At 35.2% G+C, this 25927-nt stretch overlaps 1 protein-coding gene across 2 annotated transcripts in view; it reads right to left on the bottom strand.

Moving 5' to 3' along the window:
* Nucleotides 1-25289, bottom strand: part of cass (apoptosis inhibitor cassowary) — a 36340-nt gene extending 11051 nt beyond the window's left edge. Inside the window, exons 1-2 of one of the 2 annotated variants that reach the window (XM_089094542.1) lie at nt 25171-25270; nt 17292-17470 (exon numbers count right to left, since the gene is read on the bottom strand). The gene's annotated coding sequence lies outside the window, so the exon portion shown is untranslated. Of the gene's footprint in view, nt 1-17291; nt 17471-25170 lie in introns of both variants that reach the window. The other variant, XM_089094541.1, reaches the window with a different exon arrangement.
* Nucleotides 25290-25927: the final 638 nt, after the last annotated feature.

Genomic DNA, 25927 nt, shown 5'->3' with positions numbered 1-25927 from the left:
TGAAATCAAATAAAACTCCCAAGTCAAACACTCAATGCATCAAGTACCCCTTACAAAACACCATCCTTTAAGCCCCCTAGCTCACATCTCTATCAGAATGAATCACCAAGCCAACAATCCTCCTTGTCTAGTGAGATGAGGTCGGTCTGGCACCCTCTCCCAAGAAGAAACAAACCAGAAACACTACCAGGAATTAATCCCTTAACTAACAAACAGGATGCACAACTAAACATGCAATCCCCAAATATATGCTTATTCATTCTAAACTGTAATGCAGTTCAGGCCATGAATATACATCAACTACAGAAAACAAAAATCATTGCAGAATTGGAAAAAATCTACATCCCTGATCATATGCTCATTCAAGCAAAAAAAGATCTTGCTTTACTATTAACAAAGCTGAACATTGATACACAGTCACATGAAAAATAAATCAACAACACAACACATATCAATACTCCAGTGGAACATAAGATTACTCACAGAAAATAAGCTAAATGAACTAATATCTTTTATGAATAAAAATTCCATTAATATTGCTTGCCTCCAAAAAAACTCATTTAACCCAAACTCAATAAATTAAGTCTCTGGGATATACTATCCTGAGAAAGGATAGATCATCAGAGAGAAAAGGAGGTGGTGTAGCTCTATTAGTTAAAAATAATATAAAATTCAGTGGCATCAATTTTCCAGATTTTGCTAATGATGTTGATGCAATTGGTATCACTGTTTGGCTGAATAATATAAAAACCTACATAATAAGCTTTTATAACCCTAATGGCCAAACTACAGATGCCATGGATTTCTTTAATTATATAAATAATTCTAATATGTTAAAAAATATCATTATTTGTGGACTTTAATGCCCACAGCCTTTTGTGGGGGAATAAACCAGCAAATAAAGCTGGTAAGTTCATTGAGCGTATGACTTCAAATAATAATGAATTAGCTGTTAATACCCCTCCAAACCTGAATACGTATTTCAACCCCAAAAGAGGCAGTTTCTCTACAATTGACCTACAAATTGTGTCTTTAAATATTTTGAATAAAATTTATATACTTTAAATTGATAGTCTATGTACTAACCACTTTGCCATAGTTTGCTCCCTAAACGAACCTGCTGAAACCCTATCACATACCTCCAAATATATCAACACTAAAGCAAATTGGCCTATGTTCCAAAATAAGCTAAATGATGAAATTACAAGTTTCACCCAAAATTCATGCATTTCAAATGCAACAGCTGACACACATGCTGAAATTTTGGCATCTTTACTAATAAATACAGCTAATCATGCTATCCCCAGGACAACACCCAGGAAAACCTTCCCTAACATATTCCCAAAGCATGGTGGACAAATGAGTGCCAAAATAAATGGAGAACAAAAAAGGCAGTTAGGAGAACATTCTTTAAAAAAAACCATCACCTGCCACATATTTAAAAAAAATTAAAAGCAGAATCTAATCTAAAAAGGACCATAATAAATGCTAAATATAACTACTGGAATAATTTTGCAAATAATCTCTCCAGAGAAACACATGAGCCAATTATACATAAAGTCATACGCCACATCTGTGGGAAATAGATGTCCCCCAATCCACTCTTGTATGAGCTTTACATAATAATATCCGTTATGACAATGATAACGAAAACGCTAAGCTGTTTGCCAATCTTTTTGTTGATAAGCTAACATCAAATAATTGTAGCAAAATATCGCCAATTCCTGTGATCCTAAGTTACCGTCCTCGTCCAGGATTCGAGTATATAACCCGCCCATTCTCAATCCAGGAAATGAATAATGTAATACATCATATTAGGACCAAGACTAGCGGCAGCTATGACAAAATACACCCTACATGGATAAAGAATCTCACCCCTTCATATAAACAGGAACTTTAAATTGTTATAATCATGCTTGGGCTTCATCTATGTTCCCCAATATCTGGATATAATCGTCCCTCCTACCAATCCTAAAGAAAAATAAACCCAGATATAACCCTGAGTCTTATAGGCCCATAATGATTACTCCTGTGATGGGGAAAATAATGGAGAAAAAGATCTATTACCGACTCCTCTGGTTTGTTGAAAAAAATAATATGATCCCTCACACTCAAACTGGCTTTAGGAAACACCATTCCTCAACAGATGCTTTCATATTGTTAACAAATGCAATAAATGAATCATTCTCAAAAAATAATGTCCTAGTTGCAGCTTTCCTAGATTTTGAAGGGGTAATGACAATGTAAACCACCAAATCCTTTTAATTAATCTTGCAAACCTTGGACTACCCCCCCCCCCCAAGCTAGTATCTTTTATAAAAATTTTCATAGAATTGCGAAGTTTCATTGTTTGTGTAGGTTCAGCCTCTTCACCCGAAAAGACAATAACCAAAGGCCTTCCTCAGGGAGCAGTCCTCAGCTGCTTCCTCTTTGCCCTATATCTCTGGGACATGAACCTACCCCATACGAATTTACAATATGCTGATGATCTGGTACTATGGTCATCTGGCAACACCTTTGAGATTGCATAGTCAAAGCTGCTACAGTCACTTTTCCAATTTGAAAAATTCTCTCAACATTCAGATTTACCCATGTCACCTACCAAGTCAAAACTAGGCTAATCCAATTTCACCGAAATTGAAATCATGTTAATGCAAGACTAACTCTAAATGGAAAAACTATTCCAGAAGATAATCATACTAATTACCTAGGTCTCAAGCTTGACCAAAAACTTAATTTCCACCTCCCCATTTCAAACACAATAACAAAATGTTATAGAAAAACAAGTATACTAAAAAGACTTCTTTCCACACCCTGGGGCTGTAAGGAGAAAACATTACTCCAGTATTATAAATCATATATAAGACCCCATATTGACTATGGGCTCATCGTCTATGGTACATGTGCAAAGACCCAGATGCAAAAAAATTGAAACAAAACAAAACGATATAATACGTCTCATATTTGGTCTTAGGAAACCCACAAGCACCAAGTTTCTGCTTATGGAGAGTGTATTAACAACAATAAGGGAGAGATGTAGCTTTCTCTTGATAAAACATCTTACAAAAATTTAATCAAATAGCTCACACACCCTACATAATTGGTTAAGAAATCCAGCCATGTATAGAGGCATTGCAGATGAGTATGACAATATTCAGAAGAAGTTCCCTGTACCCGCAATGTCTATTGCACCTACTTTTCCCCAATCCCCTCCATGAAATTGGCCAATCCCCATAATAAATACTGATTTCTCAAAGTGGACTAAAGATTTAAACCCCATTGCTTTTGTTCAGAAGAAATTCGCTGATCTTAATACAATTACTTATAAGAACCATTTTCAAATTTTTGTCGATGGGTCCAAAATGAATGAGAAGCTAGCAAGTGGTGCCTTTCTTCGTCTCCTGAACATTGCAATGGGCGAGAGATTATATAATTGTGTATCCATAATATCTGAAGATTTAAATGCCATAATCATGGCATTAAAACACCTTATGGAAAATTTAAAATTCAGTGTTATGATAAGCCAGGTTGTAATGTATTCTGACGTTCTGTTAGGCCTTAAACTACTTTTTGCAGTTCCCAAGTATACGTTAGATATTGACGCTTATAGTACTCCCAGTGTTGTATATGATCTTGGTTCGAGTGGAAGAAGAGCTTATCACCAGTATATTCCTAGCCACTCTGGTACAAGTGGTAATCATCAGGTTGATGAAATAGCAAAAAAATTCTATAAATATTAACCAGCCAAGTGGGAGACAAATCCCCATTAGAGATATTTACCGATGGAGACTATCAGATAATATTTTTAATAAGAAAAATCCTACTCTTTCCCCCTTTCCCAATAAGAATTTTTCTAAAATTTATCATAGAATTCGTTCTGGAACAAATGGCCTAAATTTTCTTCCATTCTCGTATCAGTTTCCTAATTCATGTGGTTCAGTTCCCCTGTCCCCCTCTTTGCAGGTATTGTATTATGAATAATGAAACAATTGACCACTGCCTATTTGAATGTAATATGCTGACGTCTGCACAGCATACCTTGCATTGTAAACTGTTAAAGTACTTCAAACACCACAAAATCTCACTATCAGTCAAGAACCTAGCCGACTATACCTGCACATAGAGCACAGAAATCGATATCTATCATCTTATATTCGAACTCCTCGAGTCGAAAGATCTACTGAAAGATATCTGAGAATATCTAATAAATAAGAGACAACCAAGCCAGTAGCTCTGTAGCCCACAGAGTGAAGCAAAAGGAAAAGGGCTAAATATTATCAACTGAAAAGCCCGCCTGCTGTGAAATAGAAGAAGAAGAACACTACTGAAAAGCCCACCTGCACCTGCAAAAAACAGCAGCAACTTTATAAGAAATTTAAAATAATTTTTTTTGTGAAATATTATCGCATTTAATCAGCAGTTGTACCGAACCAATCCTGCTCAATTCATCCTCAGGGCTATACTGTGGTGTTTCTCCTCCCAATAGTATAGTGCAGACGATTTGATAATCATTCTATTATCCCTTCTTGTTTTAGTTTTGTTTTTGTTTAAAGCTTTTTCCAATAGGCAATGATTAGAAGTCCTCCAAAAAAGTCCCTATCTCACTATCTCAAAGTTCAAATGATAGCTCCAATTCTGAGAATAGGACAATGATAAGAGTAGGGGCTAATGTCACCATAAATGATGATAATGGGTTTCAAGAGGTCCTTTCTAGAAGCTTCAAAAAAAAGGTAAAAAATCTTCCCAATCAAATGCATTTCCCCTCTCCATGCCCAAGATCCTCCCTCCAAAAACTTAGGAATTTACCTTAAAATTACTCCTACTACCCCCTTTGAAATAAAAAAGATTACTGCAATATGAGTTGCAATTTTTAAATTGACAAAATCAATATTCTCTCTTAATATTAACCATGATGGATCTCTGCTAATAGCTGTCCAAGATCAGAAATCAGCAGACACAATATTTAACCTAAAATCCCTTCTGAATACCCCAATTAATGCATCTAAATGGAACCCAAAACAATCAGCAACAAAAATAGTAGTTATAATGTTCCCCCAGAGATATTCATTCAGGAGTTAAAAGAAGGGCTCTCAGATAGGGCTGGCAACACAATCCCAGTTGAAGATGCTACCCAACTTAGCAAACCTAACTCTAATGGCCTAAAAACTAGTAGATCCTTCTTATTCACACTGGAGGGAAAAAATTAGTATCCCAGAAAAGTTATTCCTATTTGGGCAAATCAAACCACACAAGGAATACAAACCTAAGCCTATACAGTGTCATAAGTGTCTCAAAATGGGACAAACAACAAACAAATGCAATGAAATTCTCCTAGAGTGTAGTAATTGTAAAGCATACCATCCTAAAGAGTTGACAGCTTGCAACAACACTCAACCTACATGTATCAATTGCAAACGCCCACATGAATCTACAAATAAATCACTATGCCCTGCATATAAGAAAAGAGCTCTAACACTCCAAATAGTAATAGAGACAGCCATCCCATACCGCTTTGCAGCAATGGAAGCAAATGCTGCCCAACAATACCAAATAAAGCCCATAATGAAACCAACCAAATCCCCCAAGTCAAACGCCCCCAATGCATCCAGTACCCCGTACAAAACACCATCTTCTAAGCCCCCTCGCTCACCTCCCTATCAGAAGGAATCACCAAGTCAACAAGCCTCCTTGTCCGGTGAGATGAGGTCAGCCTGTCCCCCCCCCTCCCAAGAAGAAACAAACCAGAAACACTAACAGGAATTATTTCCTTAACTGACAAACAGGATGCACAACCAAACATGCAATCCCCAAACATATGCTTATTCATTCTAAACAGTAATGCAGTTCAGGCCATGAACATATATAAACTACAGAAGACAAAAATCATTGTAGAATTGGCAAAAATCTACATCCCAGATGATATGCTCATTCAAGCAAAAAAAGATCTTGCTTTACTTTTAACAAAGCTGAACATTGATACACAGTCATATGAAAAATAAATCAACAACACAACACATATCATTACTCCAGTGGAACATAAGATCACTCACAGAAAATAAGCTAAATGAACTAATATCTTTTATGAATAAGAATTCCATTAATATTGCTTGCCTCCAGGAAACTCAATTAACCCAAAATCAACAAATTAAGTCTCTGGGATATACTATCCTGGGAAAGGATAGATCATCAGAGAGAAAAGGAGGTGGTGTAGCTCTATTAGTTAAAAATAATATAAAATTCTGTGGCATCAATTTTCCAGATTTTGCTAATGATGTTGATGCAATTGGTATCAGTGTTTGGCTGAGTAATATAAAAACCTACATAATAAGCTTTTATAACCCTAATGGCCAAACTACAGATGCCATGGATTTCTTTAATTATATAAATAATTCTAATATGTTAAAAAATATCATTATTTGTGGAGATTTTAATGCCCACAGCATTTTGTGGGGGAATAAACCAGCAAATAAAGCTGGTAAATTGATTAAGTATATGACTTCAAATAATAATGAACTAGCTGTTGCTACCCCTCCAAACCTTAATACTTATTTCAACCCCAAAAGTGGCAGATTTTCCACAATTGACCTAGAAATTGTGTCATTAAATATTATGAATAAAATTTATATAAATAAAATTGATAGTCTATGTACTGACCACTTTGCTATAGTGTGCTCCCTAAATGAACCTGCTGAAATTCTACCACATACCTCCAAATATATCAACACTAAAGCAAATTGGTCTATGTTCCAAAATAAGCTAAATGATGAAATCACAAGTTTCACCCAAAATTCATACATTTCAAACACAACAGTTGACACACATGCTGAAGTATTGACATCTTTACTAATAAATACAGCTAATCATGCTATCCCCAGGACAACAACTAAGAAAACCTACCCTAAACACATTCCTAAAGGATGGTGGACAAATGAGTGCCAAAATAAATGGAGAATAAAAAAGGCAGCTAAGACAGAATTCATAAAAAAAACCATCACCTACTATATATTTAAAAAAATTACAAGCAGAATCTAATCTAAAAAGGACTATAATAGATGCTAAATATAAATACTGGAATAATTTTGCAAATAATCTCTCCAGAGAAACACATGAGCCAATTATTCATAAAGTCATAAGCCACATCTGTAGGAAAAAGACTTCCCCCAACCCACTCCTGTATGAGCTTATACATAATAATACCCATTATGACAATGATAATGAAAAAGCTAAGCTATTTGCAACTCTTTTTGTTAATAAGCTAACATCAAATATTCAAAGCAAAATGTCCCCAATTCCTATGAACCCAACTTACCAACCATGCCCAGGATCCGAGTATATAACTAGTCCATTTTCAATCCAGGAAATGAATAATGCAATACATCATATTAGGACCAAAACTAGCGGCAGCTATGACAATATACACCCTACATGGATAAAGAATCTCACCCCTTCATCAAACAGTTCGTGGTAACGAACTGTAAGTAAGGAGCGACCCGGCTCAATGGTAACCGAAACTCTAAAAACCGGAATTTTGGTACCAATAGATACATCAAAAGAATCAGACTTTAATTTTAATTTCAAATATATAAATTTCATCAAGTTTAATCTTACCCATCAAAAGTTACGCGCCTGAGAAAATTTGGCTGATTTTTGAAAAAAGGGGGAAAGACCCCCTAAAAATTATAGAACCTTGATGAAATTCACACCATCACATTCAGCGTATCAGAGAACCCTACTGTAGAGGTTTCAAGCTCCTATCTACAAAAATGTGGAATTTTGCATTTTTTGCCAGAAGAAAGATCACGGGTGCGTGTTTATTTGTTTGTTGTTTTTTTTTTTCCCAGGGTTAGTTGTATCGACCCAGTGGTCCTATAATATCGTAAGAGGGCTCATTGGAACATAAATTAAAAGTTCTAGTGCCCTTTTTAAGTGACCAACAAAAATGGAGGGCAACTAGGCCCGCTCCCACGCTCATTTTTTTCTCAAAGTCACCCAATGAAAATTTTGAGATAGCCATTTTGTTTATCATAGTCGAACATCTAATAAATATGTATTTTACGATGACTTAATCCCCCACAGTTCCCAGGGGAAGGGCTGCAAATTTGCCCATTGCTTGCATATTGTATTGGTTATTGGGAAGTATACAGACATTTTCAGGAAGAATTTTTTTTGGTGGGGGGGGAGGGGGGCTTGAGGAGGGGGTTAATCGGAATAATGTTTCCGTGGAGGATGTTTCTTTGGGGTAAGGAACATTTCTATGAAGGGGGCACCGGATTTCCAAGCATTATTTAAAAAACGATCAGAAATTAAATTTAAAAAAAACAAGTTTTTTCAACTGAAAGTAAGAAGCAACATTAGAACTTAAAATGAACAGAAATTATTACGTATATGAGGGGTTTCTCCCCCAAGTCAATACCTCGCTCTTTACGCAACTGTTTTTTTTAGTGCTTTCAAAAAAGCTATCTATTCTAATTAAACGGCCTTTGTGATTCAGGGGTGTGTGAATTAAATTTTTTTACCTTTTAACGTAAAGAGCGTGGTATTGACTAAGGGGAGAACCCCATCATATACGTAATAACATAAACGTAATAAAAAAAAAATAAAAAAAACAAGCGATACGGCTCAATAGTAAGCGAAACTTTTAAAAACGGAACTTTGATGTCAATAAATGTATCAAAAGAAGATGATTATAATGCTGATTATAAATATATAAATTTTGTTAAGTTTAGTATTACTCATCAAAGGCTACGAGCCTGAGAAAACTTACCTGATTTTTTAAAGAGGGGGGAAACATCCCCTAAAAGTGAAAAAAATTTAATGAAAATCACTGTCAGATTCAGCGTATCAGAAAATCTGCAACTTTGTATTTTTTTCCTGAAGAAAAATATACGACTATAGAAGTTCGTTACGTAAGTTAATTTGTAAATTACGTCAGAACCAAATTTAGAGACAGCCATTTAGCAAAAGAAAAGTAAAATTTTTATGCAAATTTTGTTTACTTATTCAATGACGGCGAGCCAAAATAAAAGCTGCATTAACTAAAAAACGATCAGATATTAAATAAAAAAAAAGTTTGTTTAACTGAAAGTAAGGAGCGAAATTAAAACTTAAAACGAACAGAAATTATTCCGTATAGTAAAGAGGATGTCCCCTCCTCAACGCCCCACTCTTTACGCCAAAGTTTGACTCTTTCTCATAACTTTATTTTTTAAAACAATAAAAAACTTAAGCGTAAAGAGCGAGGCGTTGAGGAGGGGACAGCCCCTTTCATATACGGAATAATTTCTGTTCGTTTTAAGTTTTAATGTCGCTCCTTACTTTCATTTTAAAAAACTTGTTTTTTTTATTTAATACAAACAAGAACTACTAAATTGTTATAATCACGCTTGGGCATCTTCTATGCTCCCCAATATATGGAAATGTTCGTCCCTCCTACCAATCCTAAAGAAAAATAAACCCAAAGAGAACCCTGAGTCCTATAGGCCCATAATGATTACTCCTGTGAAGGGGAAAATAATGTAGAAAATTATCTGTCACAAACTCCTCTGGTTTGTTGAAAAAAATAATATGATCCCTCACACTCAAACTGGATTCAGGAAACACCACTCGTCAACAGATGCTTTCATTTTGCTAACAAATGCAATAAATGAATCATTCTCAAAAAATAATGTCCTAGTTGCAGCTTTCCTAGATTTTGAAGGGGCATATGACAATGTGAACCACCAAATCCTTTTAAATAAACTTGCAAACCTTGGACTACCCCCCAAGCTAGTATCTTTTATAAAATCCTTCATAGAAGTGCGAGGTTTCATTGTTTGTGTTGGTTCAGCCTCTTCACCCCAAAAGACAACCACCAAAGGCCTCAGGGAGCAGTCCTCAGTTGCCTCCTGTTTGCCCTATATCCCTGGGACATGAACCTACCCCACACGAATCTACAATATGCTGGCCATCTGGTGCTAAGGTCATCTGGCAACACCTTTGAGATAGCACAGTCAAATCTGCAAAAGTCACTTTTATAATTTGAAAAATAATCCAATTTCACCGGAAGCAAAACCATGTTAATGCAAAACTAACTCTAAATAAAACAACTATTCCAGAAGATAATCATATTAATTACTAGGTCTCATGCTTGATCAAAAACTTAATTTCCACCTCCACATTTCAAACACAATAAAAAAATGCTATAGAAAAATAACTATACTAAAAAGACTTCTTTCCACACCCTGGGGTTGTAAGGAGAAAACTTTACTCCAGTTTTATAAATCACATATAAGACCCCATATTGACTATGGGCTCATTGTATATGGTGCATGTGCAAAGACCCAGATGCAAAAAATTTAAACAACACAAGCACCAAGTTTCTGCTTATGGAGAGTGGATTAACAACAATAAGGGAGAGACGTAGTTTTCTCTTGACAAAACATCTCACAAAAATTGAATCAAATAGCTCACACACCCTACATAATTGGTTAAGAAATCCAGCCATGTATAGAGGCATTGCAGATGAGTATGCCAACATTCAGAAGAAGTTCCCCGTACCAGCAAAGTCTATTGCACCTACTTTCCCCCAATCCCCCCCATGGAATTGGTCAAGTCCCATAATAAATAATGAATTCTCAAAGTGACAACATTGTTGTTTGACAACAACAACAGCAACTTTATAAGAAAATTAAAATATATTTTCTTGTGAATTATTATCGCTTCTAATCAGCAGTTGTACCAAACCAATCCTGCTCAACTCATCCTCAGGGCTATACTGTGGTGTTTCTCCTCCCCATAGTATAGTGCAGACGTTTTGATATCATTCTATTTTCCCTTCTTGTTTAAGTTTTGTTTTTTTTTTTTTTTTTTTTGTTTAATGCTTTTTCCAATAGGCAATGTTTAGAAGTCCTCCAAAAAAAAGTCCCACCAGATCCCAAATCAAATTCCAGTGAAAGTGCCATATTGAAAGATACCCATCTTGGCTGGTCAAGCACACTATCTCAAAGTTCAAATGACAGCTCCAATTCAAAGAATAGGACAATGATAAGTGTATGGGCTAATGTAACCATAAATGATGATAATGGGTTTCAAGAGGTCCTCTCTAGAAGCTCTAAGAAAAGGAAAAAAATCTCTCCAATCTAAAGCATTTCCCCTATCCCTGCCCAAGATCCTCCCTCCAAAAACTTAGGAATTTACCTTAAAATTACTCCCACTACCCCCTTTGAAATAAAATTGATCACTGCAATAAGAGTTGCAATTTTTAAATTGCTAAAATCAATGTTCTCTCTTAATATTAACCGTGATGGATCTCAGCTAATAGCTGTAGAAGATCAGAAATCAGCAGATACAATAATTAACCTAAAATCCCTTCTGAATACCCCAATTATTGCATCTAATTGGAACCCAAAACAATCACCAACAAAAACAGTAGTTTATAATGTTCCCCCAGAGATATCCACTCAGGAGTTAAAAGAAGGCCTCTCAGATAGGACTGGAAACACAATCCCAGTTGAGGATGTTACCCAACTTGGCAAACCTAACTCTAATGGCCTAAACACTAGTATATCCTTCTTACTCACACTGAAGGAAAAATTAATATCCCAGAAAAATTATTCCTATTTGGGAAAATCAAACCACACAAGGAATACAAACCTAAGCCTATCCAGTTTCAGAAGTGTCACAAACTGGGACACACAACAAACAAATGCAATGAAATTCTCCGAGATTGTAGTAATTGTAAAGCTTTCCATCCTAAAGAGCTGACAACTTGCAACAACACTCAGCCTACATTCATCAATTGCAAAGGCCCACATGAATCTACAAATAAATCATTATGCCCTGCGTACAAGAAAAGAGCTCTAACACTCCAAATATCAACAGAAAAGGCCATCCCATACCCCTTTACAGCAATGGAAGCAAATGCTACCCAACAATAGCAAATCAAGCCTGTAATGAAATCAACCACCCCCCCCCAGTCCCGTGCCCCCGCGGCATCCCGCCCCCCCGCTCCACCCCCATCTGCGCTGCCCCCTAGCTCCAATCCCTATCAGACGGAATCACCAAGCCAGCAAGCCTCCTTGTCCGGTGCGATGAGGTCAGCCTGCCCCCCCCTCTCCCAAGAAGAAACAAACCAGAAAAACTACCAGGAATCAATCCCCTAACTAACAAACAGGATGCACAACCCAAAATGCAATCCCCAAATATATACAAAATCATTCCAAACAGTAATGAAATTCCTGCAACAAACATAAATCAACTAGAAAAATCAAAAATCATTGCAAAATTGGCAAAAATCTACATCCCTGATGATATGCTCATTCAAGCAAAAAAAGATCTTGCTTTACTTTTAACAAAGCTGAACATTGATACACAGTCATGTGAAGAATAAATCAACAACACAACATATATCAATACTCCCATGGAATGTAAGATCACTCACAGAAAATAAGCTAAATGAACTAATATCTTTTATGAATAATAATTCCATTAATATTGCTTGCCTCCAGGAAACTCATTTAACCCAAAATCAAAAAATTAAGTCTCTGGGATATACTATCCTCAGAAAGGATAGATCTTTAGAGAGAGAAGGAGGTGGGGTAGCTTTATTAGTTAAAAATAATATAAAATTTTGTGGCATCAATTTTCCAGATTTTGCAAATGATGTTGATGTAATTGGTATCAGTGTTTGGCTGAATAATTTAAAAACCTACACAATAAGCTTTTATAACCCTAATGGCCAAACTACAGATGCCAAAGATTTCTTTAATTATATAAATAATTCTAATATGTTAAAAAATATCATTATTTATGGAGATTTCAATGCCCGCAGCCTTTTGTGGGGGAATAAACCAGCAAATAAAGCTGGTAAATTCATTGAGCATATGACTTCAAATAATAATGAATTAGCTGTTGCTACCCCTCCAAACCTGAATACATATTTCAACCCCAAAAGTGGCAGATTCTCCACAATTGAGCTACAAATTGTGTCATTAAATTTTTTGAACAAAATTTATATAAATAAAATTTATAGTCTATGTACTGACCACATTGCTATAGTTTGCTCCCTAAATGAACCTGCTGAAACTCTATTACACACCTCCAAATATATCAACACTAAAGCAAATTGGTCTATGTTCCAAAATAAGCTAAAAGATGAAATTACAAGTTTCACCCAAAGTTATTGCATTTCTAACACAACAGTTGACACGCATGTTGAAGCCTTGACATCTTTACTAATAAATACAGCTAATCATGCTATCCCCAGGACAACACCTAAGAAAACATTCCCTAAACAAATTCCTAAAGCATAGTGGACAAATGAGTGCCTAAATAAATGGAGGATAAAAAAGGCAGGTAGGACAGAATTCATAAAAAAACCATCACCTACTACATGTTTAAAAAAAATTACAAGCAGAATCTAATCTAAAAAGGACTATAATAAATGCCAAATATAACTACCGGAATAATTTTGCAAATAATCTCTCCAGAGAAACACATGAGCCAATTATACATAAAGTCATAAGCCACATCTGTGGGAAAAAGACTTCCCCCAACCCACTCCTGTATGAGCTTATACATAATAATACCCATTATGACAATGATAATGAAAAAGCTAACCTATTTGCAACTCTTTTTGTTAATAAGCTAACATCAAATAATCGAAGCAAAATGTCCACAATTCCTATGAACCCAAGTTACCAACCACGCCCAGGATCCGAGTACATAACTAATCCATTTTCAATCCAGGAATTGAATAATGTAATACATCATATTAGGACCAAAACAAGCGGCAGCTATGACAATATACACCCTACATGGATAAAGAATCTCACAACTTCATACAAACAAGAACTGCTAAATTGTTATAATCACGCTTGGGCATTTTCTAGGTTCCCCAATATATGGAAATGTTCCTCCCTCCTACCAATCCTAAAGAAAAATAAACCCAAAGATAACCCTGAGTCTTATAGGCCCATAATGATTACTCCTGTGATGGGGAAAATAATGGTGAAAATAATCTATCACAGACTCCTCTGGTTTGTTGAAAAAAATAATATGATCCCTCACACTCAAACTGGATTCAGGAAACACCACTCCACAACAGATGCTTTCATTTTGCTAACAAATGCAATAAATGAATCTTTCACAAAAAATAATGTCCTAGTGGCAGCTTTCCTAGATTTTGAAGGGGCATATGACAATGTGAACCACCAAATCCTTTTAAACAGACTTGCAAACCTTGGAGTACCCCCTAAGCTAGTATCTTTTATTAAATCCTTCATAGAAGTCCGAAATTTCATCGTTTGTGTTGGTTCAGCCTCTTCACCCCAAAAGACAATAACCAAAGGCCTACCTCAGGGAGCAGTCCTCAGTTGCCTCCTATTTGCCCTATATCTCTGGGACATGAACCTCCCCACACGAATCTACAATATGCTGATGATCTGGTGCTATGGTCATCTGGCAACACCTTTCAGATAGCACAGTCAAATCTGCAAAAGTCACTTTTGCAGTTTGAAAAATTCTCTCAACATCCAGATTTACCCAATGCACCCACCAAGTCAAAAATAATCCAATTTCACCGGAAGCGCAACCAAGTTAATGCAAAACTAACTCTAAATAAAACAACTATTCCAGAAGATAATCATATTAATTACCTAGGTCTCATGCTTGACCAAAAACTTCATTTCCACCTCCACATTTCAAACACAATAAAAAAATGCTATAGAAAAACAAATATACTAAAAAGACTTCTTTCCACACCTTGGGGATGTAAGGAGAAAACCTTACTCCAGTTTTATAAATCACATATAAGACCCCATATTGACTATGGGCTCACCGTCTATGGTGCATGTGCAAAGACCCAGATGCAAAAAATTGAAACAACACAAAATGATATAATACGTCTCATATTTGGTCTTAGGAAACCCACAAGCACCAAGTTTCTGCTTATAGAGAGTGGATTAACAACAATAAGGGAGAGACGTAAGTTTCTCTTGATAACACATCTTACAAAAATTGAATCAAATAGCTCACACACATTACATAATTGGTTAAGAAATCCAGCCATGTATAGAGGCATTGCAGATGAGTATGCCAATATTCAGAACAAGTTCCCCATACCAGCACAGTCTATTGCACATACTTTGCCCCCATCCCCCCCCCCCATGGAATTGGTCAAGTCCCATAATAAATAATGAGTTCTCAAAGTGGAATAAAGATTTAACCCCCATTGCTTTTGTCCAGAATAAATTTACAGAACTTAATACAATTACCTATAAAAATCACTTCCAAATATTTGTTGATGGGTCAAAAATAATTGAGAAGGTTGCAAGTGGTGTTTTCCTTCCTCACCTAAAAATTGCAATGGGCGAGAGATCATATAATAATTTATCTATAATGTCTGCTGAGTTAAATGCCATAATCATGGCATTATAACACCTTAAGGAAAACCAACCTTTGATTGCAAATTCAAATAATATTATCATATATTCCGACTCCCTATCAAGCCTTGAGTTGCTGGCCTCAGCTCCTCAATATAAGTTGGACATTCACACTTATTATTGTCTCAGTATTATTGATAATCTTGCTTCAAGTGGCATAAAAACTTATTTTCAGTACATTCCTAGCCACTCTGGCATAAGTGGTAATCATCAGGTTGATGAAACAGCAAAAAATGTTATAAATATTGACCAGCCAAGTGGGAGACCAATCCCAATTAGAGATATTTACCGATTGAGGCTATCAGATATTAATTTTAATAAGATAAATCCTATCCTTTCCCCCTTTCCCAATAAGTATCTTTCTAAAATTTATCATAGAATTCGTTCTGGAACAAATGGACTAAATTTCCTTGCATTCTCATATAAGCTTTCTAATTCAAGTGGTTCAATTCCCCTGTCCCCTCTTTGCAGCATTGTAATATGAATAATGAAACAATTGACCATTGCCTATTTGAATGTAATATGCTGACGTCTGCAAAACATAACTTGCTTTGTAAACTGTTAAAATGCCTCAAACACCACAAAATCTCACTATCAGCCAAGAGCCTAGCCAACTATACCTGCACACAGAGCACAGAAATCAATATCTATCATCTTATATTTGAACTCCTTCAGTCAAAAGATCTACTGAAAGATATCTGAGAATGTCTAATAAATAAGAGACAACCAAGACAGTAGCTCTGTAGCCCACAGAATGAAGCAAAAAGAAGAGGGCTAAATAGTACCAACTGAATAGCCGGCCTGCTCTGAATTAGAAGAAGAAGAAGAACTATTCTCTTTGAAGAAGTGGTGGAATCATCAACTAATTTCAAAAGTAAAGATGTATCTCCAAATCTTACATTAGAATTGAAGGTAGAAAGTGTTATTAATCTCAACAAAGATCCAGCCTTATGGGAAATCAATGATTCTATAAGGGAGATTATTGTTAGGAAAGGCTTTGATCAAAACAAGTCTTGTGACTTTTTGAAAAGTGAAAAAATATATGCTGATCAGCATCATTTCTTGCCAATGAGTATTTTCGAAAAAAAAATGAAAAACAATGAAGTTAATGACCAAAATTGGTTTATTCTGAAACTAACAAATCTGTTTTTTTGTGGGCCTTGTTTGGCATTCAGAAAATAAAACTCAATTTGAGAACAAAGGGTTCACTGACTAGAAAAATGCAGAACACTGAGTATCTCAACATGAAATCTCAGCACACCATAAATCTAGTATTCTTAGTTTGAAACTAAGATCTAACATAGATGGCCGACTTGATAATTTGCTGCATGTCCAGATTGATGAAGAAATTAAATATTGGCAAAACTTTCTGAAGAGAGTTGTTGCCATGGTGAAACAACTATGTTCAAGAGGCCTTGCTTTCAGGGGAAAAAATGAAAAGTTTGGCGATCCACAAAAAATTATTATAGGATTTTGGAACAGTTTGCTGAATTCGACCCTTTTTTAGACAGTCATATTAAATGAGTTACTTGTCTAAAACCATTTGCAATGAGTTTATTCTTTTGATGAGTCATAAAGTCTTAAAGCAAATTAGAGACAAGATACAAAAAATGAAATATTTTTCTTTAATTGTCAATTCTACACCAGACATAGCACATGTGGACCAACTTACTTTTGTTGTTAGATACATTTTGGAAACAGGTGAACCATGTGAAAGATTGGTAAAGTTTTTGCCCTCAGTAGGACATAAAGCAGAAGAAATGTTTTCCTGCATTATTTCCGAACTTAACAGACTGGGCATAAATATTGAAGATGGTTGTGGACTGTCATATGATAATGCTGCAAATATGGCTGGTATATACAATGGCTTACAGGTTAAAACTCAATGACAAGCACCATTTGCTTTTTTTGTTCCTTGCTTGGGCCACTCATTGAATTTAGTTGCAACTACAACTGCTGAATCTTCCACAGAAGCTTGTTGCATCTTGATGTTGCTTCAAGAAATCTACATTTTTTTGCAAGTTTGACACAACGCTGGCAAAAATTAATGTCTGAAATTATGAAAGGGAAAGCATTAAAAAGAATAAATTTGACTTGTTGGTCAGCTAGAGAAGACGCTTGTAAGAGTTTAAGAGATTTTTTGTTTGAAGTCATTAAGACTTTAGAAACAATCAAAGATGATTTTTAGAAAAAGCCTGTAATGCAAGACAAAGCAACTGGAATACTTTTGAACCTAGAAAAACTTGAGACAGAGATTATGGTTGTAATGTGGAATGTATTATTAGAGAGGATTAACAAAGTGAGTAAAGAAATTCAAACTTCAATAATAGACTTGATCACAGTTGCTAATATTTACAAATCTCTTTGCAAGTTTTTGTATCTCAGCTAGGAAATTTTGAGTATTTTGAACAAAATGCAATGGAATTAAGTGTGTTGGAAGAGTATTCAAAAGATATGGGTAAAAGACAGCCAAAAAGAAAAAAAACATATGATGAAACACCAAATGAAGAAATAAAAATGACTGCAAGTGGTAATTTTAGAGCAAAAACATTTCTCATCCTCATTGATAGACTTGTATTGGAATTAAAAAAAAATGTCAGGAGGCTTACAATAGCTTTAATGAAAAATTTATGTTTCTAACCAAAATAAGCAAATGAAAATCATCATTAAGGAAAAGGCCCTATTCTAAGAAAAAATTAATCCAAATGACTTAGAGAATAATTTTGTTCAAGAGTGTTTACATCTTCAATGCCATATAACTTCCAAAAACCATCTTAACAAAACCAGACTATGGGTCTTTAAGAAGTATATCTTTATTTCTACAACAACAAGGCTTGCATAATACTTATCCAAATTTGCACATAGCAGTTTGCACAGCCCTTTGTACACCAGCAACAAATCATTCTGGCAAAAGAAGTTTTTCCTGTTTGAAATGGGTGGGAAATTACCTGTGATCAACCTTATGTCAAGAAAAGCTGAATCCCCTATAACTTTTGTCTATAGAGTCAGAAATAATGAATAGACTGTTATTTGAAGTTATAAGTGAAGATTTTGCAAATAAAAAAGTGCATAAAAGAGCATTGTCAGTATAATTTGATTTGTATACAGATTATATTAAATAAAAGAATAAACTGATATCGAATATTAAATTATATTGTTTATATTGATTGTTCTTCTATAACAATTAACATACTCATATAATTTACAAAAATCAATGAGTATTGACTAGCAAAAATAATTAGTAAAACTAAACCTTCACCTTCACAAGGATTTTGTAATTGACAATCATGTTAATAACAGACAGAAGGTATTATTATTTATTACTTATACTTATCAATTATTAACTCAACAAAGATATTTCAGAAACTTTAATGTTACTATTTCATTAATAAAAATTTGTTTTTAATGATTGTAAAAACAGATTTTATTTGTAAGGGTAAGTAGGGTGGCAAAATCAAAATAGCCTACTGGTAGCAAATACTTAAATCTGCCACTGCGTGTGGTTATTATATTCTTACTAAAGAGGTCAGAGTTACTGATAATAACCAGATCAAGAGTGCTGGAGACTTGACCTTCCCTGAAACAAGTTGGTTGTGAAATTGTTTGACAGATGGAACTATCAAAGAGGGCAGACAAAAATGGAAAATCTCTATTATAAAAACCAGAAATTGGAGTGGTTGGAGGGATCACTTGGACGGGCATGTTTTTTTTTAATGATGGCACCCTTACAAATTATCAAACCTGCCTCTCCATTAGCTTTTCTGTGATTCAACTCCTAACTAGAGCTCTTTGCTTTATTCAGTCTTCCTTTGGACTATCACCATATAAACTGATTGATCCTTTTGTTTCAAAGGATTTCTGTATTATTTACTTTCTAAATTCAGTTGATGGCAGAGAGAAAAGGAGAGGAGGGGGACGGCTACTAGATGGTTGATGGCTATTTGAATGTCTTTAATTTAGCTGGGGGGCACTCATATCAACTCAATAAGTGTGCAACAGACAATTATACAAGAAAACTGCATCATCAGTCTGAGTGGGTGAAATGATTTGATTGTTTTGTTACTTAAGAAGTTGTTGTTTATTTGTATTTTGTTTTCAGGTGCTTGGGTCTAATATAAATATCTACTAATTGAATTGACATGAGCCAAGTCACAAGTTCATTGCATGGTGTCAGAAGCAGAAGTTTTAAGAGTTCAACATGGATAGCACACCAGCTCCAACAATCAATTGGTCAAACCCCAATCTCAAATCCAAATGGGGAAGGTTCAGATGACATTTCTGAGCTCATGTTCTCAGGTCCACTAAGTGGGAAAACAGATACAGTCAAATGCATACTGACGTTGACTGTCTGTTGACTGACAGATACAGTCAACAGATACTGATCTGGGCTGTAGAAAAAGAGCAAGACATATTCTCCACTTGGACTTTAACTGACACAGAGCAAAATAAGCCAAAAGTTTATCTGGATATGTTTGAGAACTATATTCAACCAAGTACAAACCCCATCTTTGCCAGATACATTTTCCACTAGAGATACCAAAAGGATAGAGAGACCATCAAATTCTATGTTACTCAGTTGAAAGTGCTGGCAAAGAACTGTGAACGACACTTACTATGGCTCAAGCAATTGAGTGCAGTCAAGCTATAGAAACTGTACAAGAGACCCAAGCCATAATGCTCAATAAACAGTCTTAAATTCCAATAAAACAGGAGGTGGAAGTCGTTCAAAGACACAAAAATTCCCCTGTATGTTATTTCTGTGGTGGCTCATACTCAAGAAGCCACAAGTGCCAAGCAAAAGGGAAGCAGTGCAGGTGAAGATGAACCACTTTGCCAAAATGTGCAAGAGCAAGGCATTACACAAACTTGAAACAAGAAGCAAAGCTGAAGAAGGGATGGAATTCATGATTGAGTCCATCTACAGTGAAGAAAAGGCAGAAAAGCCTTATGTGCTGATAAGACTGGTAGAGAATGATATTGAACTTGCATTCAAGATTGACACCAGTGCAGAGGCCAACATTTTGTCACTGAGACTTTGATAAATTGGCAAAAAAAGCCAGCAATGCTGCCTACTGTGGATGTACTGACCAGTTATACCAGAGGACAACTGAAGGTACTGGGGACAGTCAACCTCAAAGTTCATTACAAGTGCCAAAACCCCCAGACCCATACTTTCCATGTGGTCTGCACAGATAGAGCACCCATCCTCAGCCTCCATTCAAGTGAACAGCTTCTGCTGATCAAGTTTGTCATCAGTATCAACAGTCCTGCCCCTATTAGACCAGGAGTACAAACCTTTTAGATGAATTCAGTGAGATTTTTGAGGGCATAGGAACACTGCCTGGAACCTGCAATATATATCTAAAAGAGGATGCAATCCCTACTGTACAGCCACCAAAGCAATTCCTGTTTGCTCTGCAAGCTAAGTTTAAAGAAGTACAGGAAAGGCTGGAGTTACTTGGGGTCATAGAAAAAGTGACCAACTCAACACAGTGGGTGAACTCTTTGGTCCTGGTAAGAAATCAGTCCAAATGGGTATCAATTCCATTTATATTGACCATACATGGTGTTGAAAGTTGTCAAACTGGAGGATGGTTTGTCCAACACCATCAACCAGTATTCATTTCAGGCATCCATTTTAAAGAATTTCTTGGTGCCTTTGTACTTTGCTGCTACTTCATCAAATAAGGGTACAGGGCAATGCAGTATCTCAATTGCTCTGTTTAGGTCAACAGGGTATAAACAGATCCTGACTGACCCATCTGTATTTTGTGCAGGATCATTGGCTCCTTCTGTTGGTCAGGGCAAACTTGGCGCATACTTCACACAGGCCAACCATTCTCTCAGTGTCTTGTGTGATGTCTGGCCCTCTCTTTAGTCTGGACGTTGGGCTGATTGTTGATGATGTTATTGACAATGGCCATAACAATGCTGAACATGACGCCAAGCTGAGAGCAGTACTACAAGCCACAAGAGAATTCACATGGAACGAAGACAAGACCCAACCATGACATACCTGCAAGACCTAGTAAGAAAGACAGATGGGTCTTTCCAGACCCAGCATGGTCTGGGTGCACAACTGACAGTAGATGGAGCAACTGTTCCTTTTGCATCTTGCTCTCTAAGTGAGACAGAGCAGCATTACTTGCAAATGGAAAAAGAGATGCTTGGAATAACATTTGCTTGTAAAAGATTCCACAAATATCTGTTTGGAAGAACAATCTGCATGACCCCAGACCACAAGCCTCTGGAGTTGATCTTTGGGAAATTAATACAAAAGACACCTCCAAGGCTGCAGCAAATAGATGTTGGGTGTTCAGCTGTATGACATCAAGCTGAGATACAAATCTGGAAAGACCATTCCTGTAGCAGATGCCCTATCTTGCCTGCATCTTGCAGATATAGACATAGAGCACTGTATATATAATTAGGCGGTAATTTCACCATAGATAATTTCCAGCTCTTCAAGGAAAATGCAACACAAACAACAACATCCAAGAATCTATAGGATTAAGAGTCTTTTTCTCTTGCTATTGATTAAGCAACAGCAATCATTTCCTCCGTGTCTGTGTTCTAATAATACCTGGCATTGTACTAAATGAAAACCCAGTAATCACAGTATCATGCCTTTCAACCCAGTGTGCATCCTAATAGTGAAGAAGCAGAACACAGAAGAATCTAAGGAATTAGTTTTTTTGGGGGAAGAGGAAGAAGAAGAACAAACAACAATGTCTTAAAAATATCTTATAGCATTCAAATAAGACCCAGATTGGAAGCCTACAGTGATAGTGGTGATATCTTTAGATATTGAATATAGTAAAAGCAGAATCAAAATCTAAAATCATTCTTAAATTTGCAAAAGATTGAGGTTTGGCTTGAATTTCTCATAAGACTTTAACCTTATTCCTGTCTTCTTTCCAAAATCCAAACAAATTTTTTGGAATGAATATGGTAAAATGTGAAATTTGTTAACTTACCATTTTTGTACTTTTGCCAAATCAACCCAATTTAAACTAAGAAAGTAAAATCTGCTTCTCACCTAAAATAAGCTATTTGCTTACCAAATTTACTGCTTTTGCATTGGATTTGACCTATTTAAAATAAGTATAGTATGGCCAAGATTGTAACAGTTTATGAATGTACTTTCAACTTACAGCTTCTTAGAAATATTCTTAACTTAGAATTGTGGATCTGAGTTAAAGTTTTTATCTGCATTAGAAAAAGGAAAAGAAAAAACGATTGGCTACATCTTTGGATACAAGTGATAATCAATAGCTTATTTGATGCTAAAGTGCAAGTTCTGCCCTTTTGGGCTTGTGATAGCCGTTTATCAGCAATAAATCTTATCTTATCCCAAAACAGTGTCTGCATTTTTCAAAATTTTACAAAGGAGCCTTGACAATTTTGCTTATGGGTCAGACTTTCAGTGTTTGGGAAAAAGTGTAAGTGAAAAAGTGTTAGAGGAGATTTATTACACTACTTTAGACTACGCTAGGGGGGGCTCCTTATTCCCCCACTGTATATATAATTAGGCAGTAATTTCACCATAGATGATTTCTGGCTCTTCATTCTCAGTGCAAACAAAAAGCTCCTCCCACTTATTCATGCATTAGCGGGTTAGTGTGTATGCGTCAATCAATGAGAAATGGTTCAAAATTGCATTATTTGTATTGTATTATTACAGAAATTGTGTAATTATACAGAAATTGTGGTTTGCAACTGCCCTATCTCACAGGTATGACTTAATTTATATACAAATTATGACTTAATCTATTATTTAAATACAGTGGACTTAACTGATTGGCCTATGTAGGATTTCTAAAAGGGGTGGGGTTTAATGAAATATATATATATATATATATATATATATATATATATATATATATATATATATATATATATATATATATATATATATATATATATATATATATATATATATATATATATATATACATATATACATATATATATATATATATGTATATATATGTGTGTGTGTGTGTGTGTGTGTGTGTGTGTGTAATGTAAAACTCATTAGCTTTTTGAGATCTTAACAAAGAACTACAACTCAAAAAGGGACAACTCAGCAATAAAACTAAAGGGGTGGGGTTTAATGAATATACTAAAATATATATATATATATATATATATATATATATATATATATATATATATATATATATATATATATATATATATATATATATATATATATATATGTGTGTGTGTGTGTGTGTGTGTGTGTGTGTGTGTGTGTGTGTGTGTGTGTGTGTGTGTGTGTGTGTGTGTGTGTGTGTGTGTGTGTGTGTGTGTGTGTGTGTGTGTGTGTGTGTGTGTAATGTAAAACTCATTAGCTTTTTGAGATCTTAACAAAGAACTACAACTCAAAAAGGGACAACTAAGCAATAAAACTAAAACTAGAGGAGTGATAATAAATAGCTTGATGTATTTGGCAATCATGACCTAATTTTTTTTTGCTTTTTCCAGGGAGCTCTTTTCTTGTTTTTTTTTCAAGAGCTTTTAACTGAATAATACATAAAACTCATGTTTTTTTGAGATCTTAACAGGAACTATTCTTTCAGCAGGGTACTAAAAGACTCAAAAGATGAAAGTATATCACTCCCACCAAATTTTTGGACATAGCGGTATCACAAAACTAATACGGAAGGTAAATAAGGAATCTAAAAGAGCAACCTAATATCAATCTCCTGAAGGTAGACCAACAGATTCACCCTCCAGTATATTGAAATATAGATGTACAATAGAACCCAAGTAGCAAAGAAGAACAAGTAGCATTACTTCAAATGTCTTTAATCCATGCTCAAAAACTATTTTTACACTTATTTTCATTTTTAGCTACCTTACAATAAGAAAAAAGATTAAATTTATGAAGTGCATGCAGAACCCATTTCTAAACAGTTATATAATTAACCTGTACTTACAATTATTCATAAATAACATAACTGCCAAACTATAGCTTGTTTCTCACAATTACTGAAGAAAACAAAAAATTGCAAAATAAGAAATATTTCAAGCAACAAGAATAATACAAATTTAAGATTCAGAGCTGGAAAAATAGGTTCTCTAGGGGGCATCATTTTTATATAGAAACTCAGCAGAGAGAGTCTCCAAAGCACCAATGACGCAGTAGGTTTTAAAAATTTAACACAAAAGAAGGAGGCAAAACCCAAACTCTTTTGGGCTGAAATTCATTTCTGATAGAAATGATTATTATATTTGTAATCAGCATAAAAAAAAAGCATTGAATGGTGTATTCACTTTATTCCAAACTCAATAATATGATTTGGTAAAAATTTACCATTCAGGGTAGGCTATATATTTGCACATTAGGGGGGTGGGGGGGGGAAAGTTTAAAATTACCTCTCATTTACATCAGAAATAAAATTACCCCCACCCCCTATTGTGCAAATATACACCCTGAATTGGTATATATAGGGGTGGGGGCTAAAATTCATTCCCAACAAAAAAGATTATTAATTTTATAAAGAGCATAAAAAAGGCATCAAGTGGTATATTCACTTTAGTTGTAACTCAATAATATGATTTGGTAAATATTTACCAACTTTACTAATACTAATCTCCTGAACCAGTTCTAAAAAGCTTCATTCACCTATGTTTAACATAATAACTTTTGTGTTTATTGTAAAAAAAAAATATTAGGCCACTTGCCTATGTTTAGCATACCCAGATGTTCTACTAGGAAATACGTATAGTTAAGGTAGCTTACCTTAGGCTATTTTAAATCTAAGAACAGGGAAATTCCAAGCTAACTACCCCCTAGTACTTCTTCCAACACTTCTTTGGAAAAATGGAGATTTCGATTATTTTTCTTTTTCTTCTCTGACTACGCCATTGGGCCATATTCATATCGAGTTTGCCGTGAAAGTCAAAAATAAATCTTGAGGAAAAACCATCCGAGAATTTTGGGTTGACTCATGACCACAAACAAAAAAGTACGTAATATATTGTATTACAAATACGTATGTAATTAAAAAGTATTACATACTTTTTGTCTGTGCTCATGGCAAACACTGTCTAAAAGTCTGTTAGGCGACTGAGAATTTTGCGACTCTCCGAGCTTTTCCAATTGAGAAAGAAATGAGCAAACAAAAATCACTGAGCTTGATATTTACCTTTTTTTCTTTTTGAAAGCATTAGAAAAGGCTACGTCTTTGGATGAGTTGAGAGTAGTTTTTCTTAAGAGATAGGAGGTATTCTACGTATTAGACCCCAAAACCACTTTGATTTTTTTTGGCGGCGAATAGCTGATTTTGGGGGGGAAAAGTGGTGAGCAAAGGCGCAATTTTTCCTTATAGGAAGGAGTTTCAAATCTGTTCAAAACATCCGAGTCGAACGGTTAAAATCTGAATAAACAGACTAGTCTGTTAAAGCCCTTAGGAATTCCAAAGACATGTACTAAATAATGACACACAGAAATTCGAGGAAAACGCGACACAAGCAACAACATCCAACAATCTATAGGA

Source organism: Artemia sp. Qi Xiang Cuo, chromosome 9, assembly GCF_049724085.1.
Source record: "Artemia sp. Qi Xiang Cuo chromosome 9, ASM4972408v1, whole genome shotgun sequence".
Lineage (NCBI taxonomy): Eukaryota > Metazoa > Arthropoda > Branchiopoda > Anostraca > Artemiidae > Artemia > Artemia sp. Qi Xiang Cuo.
The sequence above is the reverse complement of the archived record's forward strand: the minus strand, read 5'-3'. Positions and strand labels throughout refer to the sequence as shown.